Here is a 6000-nt window from a genome sequence, read left to right as displayed (position 1 = left end):
AGGAATGGCAAGCAATTGCCAAGAACTTTGTGAAGAAATGACTGTTTCCACATTGTCTGGGTGCCCTTGATGGCAAACACATCTATATCCAGCTCCCAGCCCACAGTGGGAGTATGTGGCACAATTATAAAGGCAGATTTTCTGTCCTCATGATGGCAGCTGTAGATGCCAATTATAAATTCATTTACATTAGTGTTGGCACTCAGGGCAGGGTCTCAGATGCTGGCCTTTTTGCCCATTCTGATCTGAAGAAAGCACTTGACCAGGGTCTCCTGAATGTTCCTCCTCCAGAAAAGATTTCCGGTTATGAAATTGTGCTACCCTATATGTTTGTGGGGGATGAGGCGTATCCTCTGAGAATGGACCTTATGAAGCCTTACCCCTTCAGGCAGCTGGACCACAACCAGAGGGTCTACAACTACCGGCTCTCACGGGTGCGCAGAGTTGTAGAAAATGCATTTGGCATTCTCGCCAATAGGTTTAGAGTGTTCCGTTCCACAATCCTGCTTCAGCCAGAGAGTGTCACCAAGATCACCCTAGCGTCAGCATGCCTCCACAACTTCCTCTGTTACCCCCTTTCCACCAGCTGGAACTAGGTGCTAGTTCAGAGCCAGTGCTATAGCCGGTTCTTAGTTGGTTCGACTGGCGAGCCCTTTAAGAACCGGTTGCTTTTCCACAGGCTAGAGAGCAAATACAGAGCCAGGTCTTACGTCACAATACATTTCATGTTTCGGTTCACTAGCGCGGCACAACAGGCTTGTTCGAGGTGCATCAGCGCCACGCAGACCGATCGATCGATCGGCACACAACGCACTAAAGCACCGCGAGAGCGATCCAAAAGCATAAAGAGCAGTCTGCTTTCCAGTCGCTCCCGCAGCACCCCGATGCCTCACACCGAACGGTCCTCGCAGCGCCGATCCATCCCGAACAAGCCTAAACAAACTATCAGCAATGGTGGACGTTGCGTTGCTATTGATGTTCATGGCTTTGCGAACCTACATCGGCATCCAAACATGGCGACTCAAACGTGTTCGCGTTTAGCTGCTATTTCAAATATGGTGGTACAAGTTTCTGTTTGTCTTGTTGGTCACAGTAACCCCGCCCCCAGCCCCTGACGCAAGCGGTTCTTTCTTCTAGCCCAGCAATGTTTTGGTGCTACTTACAAACCGCTTTTCCTGGTTCGGAGCTGGTGCTTTGGGTGTCGAAAAACAAAGAACCGGTTTGAAACTAGGCTCTGGCTCCGAACCAGCACTGGAACTGCCTTGGTGGAAAAGGGGTATGTGATCGCCGTTCAGAGGCCTACATGACACCAGCACTGGCAGACTGGGAGGATGTAGACCACAGTGTCAACGAGGGAGCATGGAGGAGAGATGGTCTGAGGGCCATGCAATGTGTGCCAGCTGAAAGGTCACGGAACCCTAATCTTGCTGCTAAGCAGCAACGTGACCTTCTGAAAGATTACTTTGTGTCACCTGCTGGCCAGGTGCCATGGCAAGAAAAGTACATTTAGAAAATTGGCAAAAAGAAGTGTTTGCTAGTTGTAGTTTAGTGATGTATGTAATGTACATAGTTATCATATTACATCATTTATATCCATTTTCCTTTGTTGATTTGTTGGTTGTGATTTTAAAATACTTTACTATTTGATTCTGCTGCACTGGATTTTGATGAGATTTTTCATGTTTACAAGTTTTAAATTAAAAAAATAAAGACAGCATTCATGATCACATTTCAGTTGTTTATTCAAGTATTTCCAACATAAAGGATTGAAGTGCCAACTTAATATTTTAAAACATTCATTCATACAAAACACATACAACCGTTTTAACAGCAACTTAAAATTACATTACTCTTGTAATGTATACATATGGCAAAGTAACCAATCAACAAATTAGAAATCTGTATTTGAAAATGTGTGCATGTGTATAACGTACAGCATTTCTAAAAAAATATGCAACTACTCTTCCTATTCTTCTAGCATCCTCAAAAATTTCTGAGGCTGAACTGGGCCCTGAGGAGGCATGTGCTGATGGTAGTGTTGAGGTGTCTGTGTGTATAGAGGGGTTGAGGTGGGCATTTGTGTAGGTGTGAGAGGTGAATATATGGGCAGTGGCATGTGCGAGGATGATGAGGAACTAGATTGGTTAGCCTCCAGGGCCTCAAACAAAGCATTCATTATTTTTCTTTTTACCCCGGTCTGTATGCTTGTATTTTTTATTAACCTGAGCTCCACAGCAACCCGGTTTCCAAAGGAGCTGCATGCATCTGGCGGGGCAGAACTGAAGCAGACATCTGTTGTAACAGCTTCAGTTTTGGTTTAAAGGTCTGTGTTTAAAGGTTTTAAGTTATCATTAAAAATCAATTTGCCAATGAAGAAAATTAATGGAGTTTTTACTTTTAGAAACCAACTGTTGGACTCAATTTTAGGACTAACTAACTTCAACTAATCATAAATAGTTACAACATTCAACATAACAATACTATATTAATAGCATCATATAACAGTAACTGGAGCCTTAATTCATTATTATCACATTTGGAGTGCACACTGAATTTAGTAGTCTGTACATTTAATACACACTCTAAAATATGGATAAACCCAGCGATTGGGTTGTTTTCTACCAACAGTTGGGTTAAATGTTTAACCCTACCTCTGGGTCAAAAACAACCCAATCGCTATCACGGATCTGCCTGCTTTTCACCAGTCACGTCACTCACACACCTGTTTCTACCTGCCACTGATCACGCTCACCTTCTCCTCATCATGTCCCTCGTTATCTCCTCCTATAAGGACACACACCGCTAAACACTCGACGTCTGGTCTCGTTAATGCAAAGAGGACTGCTAAAGCCTTAGTCACTGCATCTTCCCGTGTACTTATCTGCTATTGAACTTACCTGCTCTCCCTGCTCCTAGGAACTCCAGTGAGTCTGCTCCTGTGATCCCCGTGTGTCTGCTCCAGTGATCTCCTTGTGTCTGCTCCTTGTCTGTGGTGTGTGTCTCCTCCGATCTTCTGTGTTCTCTGCTGCTCCTGTGGAATCAAAGTTTCAAGTTCAAGCTCCGTCGTCTCATTCAAGAATTGCCAAGTCGTTCACTCACAAGCTATCTCCGTCATCTGCTCATCTGTTGATTAATAAATATCTCATTAACCAGCTCCCTGTCTTGTCGTACTTATGTAACAGAAGACCGGACCGTAAAACAGACGATCAACAGGATGGAGGACAGAATGAAAATCTTTTCCCTGGTCAATTCGTTTTCGGATCCTCTGGAATTTACAAGAGCATTCATACCCATCGCCCTCTCTAGTTCCCTGGAGGTTCAAGATCTCAAGACCCTGTTCCGGCTCGGGATCATATTCAATCGTCCCATGAAGCTTCCAGGCACCTCCAATCTAAATTGGAAGGAAAAGGTCATCCGGTGTCTGGAGTTTCTTCGATCCCGAGTCGGAGAGCCTCCCGAGATCGTCCCTGATGATGGCTGCAGCCCACGTCCCCTGGTTATCCCGCGAGCCCGAAAATGGGTTTCAAACCGTGCCGACCTAAGAGCGGAAGTACGAGACCCACCTATGACATCAGTTCGATTGGCGCTGAAGTCTGCCTCCCGTCCCCTGTGCTTGGCTCCAAGGTCAAAGCCACTCCTCAGCCCGGAAACTAGGACTGTGGTTTCTCCAGGCCCATTACCACCATCCGCGGCTCTCCCGTGTCTGCCGCCGTCAGCGGTAAACCCAAGCTTTCCGCCGTTCGCAGCCAGCCGAGAATCCGCGCCGCCAGAGAAACCCAGAGACTCCGAGCTTACCGAGCACTCCCTTGAATCCGCGCTGCAAGAGCGCCCCCGAGAATCCACGCTGCCTGAGCGCTGCAGAGAATTCACGCTTCCCGAATCCAGTTCTCAAGGCACGGCCAGGAGTGCTGATCCCGAACATCGAGAATCCTGTTCTCAAGCCACGGCCAGGAGTGCCGATCCCGAACCCCGAGAATCCAGTTCTCAAGCCACGGCCAGGAGTGCCGATCCCGAATCCAGTTCCCAGACCACGGCCAGGAGTGCCGATCCCGAACCCTGAGAATCCAGTTCTCAAGCCATGGCCAGGAGGGCCGATCCCGAACCCCGAGAATCCAGTTCTCAAGCCACGGCCAGGAGTGCCGATCCCAAACCCCGAGAATCCAGTTCCCAGGCTACGGCCAGGAGTGCCGATCCCAAACCCCAAGCATCCAGTTCTCAAGTCATGACCAGGAGTGCCGATCCCGAACCCCGAAAATTCAGTTCTCAGCCCACGGCCCGAAGCACCGGTTCCGAACCCCAAGAATCCAGTTCTCAAACCACGGCCAAGAGTGCCGATCCCAAATCCCGAGAACCCAGTTCCCAGACCACGGCCAGGAGTGCCGACACCGAATTCCGAGAATCCAGCTCTCCAGAGCCCCTGCTGGTCCCGTCCTACTCTTCTGCGTCTCCGCTGGTTCCGCCCAGCTCTCCTCCGTCTCCGCTGGCTCCATCCAGCTCCACGCTTCCCGAGCACCCTCAAGTGTCCGCACTGCAAGAGCGCCCTCAAGTGTCCGCGCTGCAAAAGCATCCTCCTGCGTCTCCGTTGGTCCCGTCCAGCTCTCCTTCGTCTCCGCTGGTTCAGTCCAGCTCCGCGCCTCCCATGCGCCCTCAAATGTCCGCGCTGCAAGAGCACCCTCCTGCATCTCCGCTGGTCCCGTCCAGCTCCCCTTCGTCTCCGCTGGTTCAGTCCAGCTCCGCGCCTCCCGTGCGCCCTCAAATGTCCGTGCTGCAAGAGCGCCCCCAAGAGTCCGCTCCTCCTGAGCCTCCCAAAAGACCCGCTCCTCCCGAGCGTCCCACAGGGAACTTCCCCAAGAATTTTTTTTGGGGGGGCTATATAGCCACGGTCCGGGTGGCCAGGCCAGAGGCCAAGGCCACAGAGCTCCCTGATCCGCCATGGCCATCAAAGCTCCCTGATCCGCCATGGCCATCAAAGCTCCCTGATCCGCCATGGCCATCCAAGCTCTCTGATACGCCATGGCCATCCAAGCTCCCTGATCTGCCATGGCCATCCAAGCCTCCTGATCCGCCATGGCCTCCCGTGTCTCCTGTCCTGCCATGGCTCCCCGAGTCTCCTGTCCCGCCATGGCTCCCCGAGTCCCTGGATCCGCCCTGGAGGCTTCCCTTGTGTCCCTGCCCTACACCGACCTCCAGGGCGCCCACCTCCCCTCCCCGATGTAATTTTTACGGTGCGGGACGCACCTTCCGGGAGGGGGAGGTAATGTCACGGACCTGCCTGCTTTTCACCAGTCACGTCACTCACGCACCTGTTTCTACCTGCCACTGATCACGCTCACCTGCTCCTCATGTCCCTCGTTATCTCCTCCTATAAGGACACACCGCCAAACACTCGACGTCCGGTCTCGTTAATGCAAAGAGGACTGCTAAAGCTGCTACAGCCTTAGTCACTGCATCTTCCCGTGTACTTATCTGCTATTGAACTTACCTGCTCTCCCTGCTCCTAGGAACTCCAGTGAGTCTGCTCCAGTGATCACTGTGTGTATGCTCCAGCGATCCCCGTGTGTCTGCTACTTGTCTGCGGTGTGTGTCTCCTCCGATCTTCCGTGTTCTCCGCTGCTCCTGTGGAATCAAAGTTTCAAGTTCAAGCTCCGTCGTCTCATTCAAGAATTGCCAAGTCGTTCACTCACCTGCTATCTCCGTCATCTGCTCATCTGTTGATTAATAAATATCTCATTAACCATCTCCCTGTCTTGTCCTACTTGCGTAACAATCGCTGGGTTGTCCATATTTCACCCAGTGCTGGGTTGTATTTAACCCAGAATTTTTTAGAGTGCAGTGGTATACACAGTGTATCCTTCAAACGTTATACATTTTTCATGTTATTTTCACAGCCATATCTGTTAAAACAGAACACAACAAATAATCCCTATGGAATATAATGCAAAAGTTCTCCAAATCTACCACTGGAGAAGGCATCATTTCTGTTAGAATTCAATCACTCAA

The sequence above is a fragment of the Barbus barbus genome, assembly GCF_936440315.1.
Source record: "Barbus barbus genome assembly, chromosome: 19".
Classification (NCBI taxonomy): domain Eukaryota; kingdom Metazoa; phylum Chordata; class Actinopteri; order Cypriniformes; family Cyprinidae; genus Barbus; species Barbus barbus.
Note: the sequence above shows the minus strand (reverse complement) of the source record.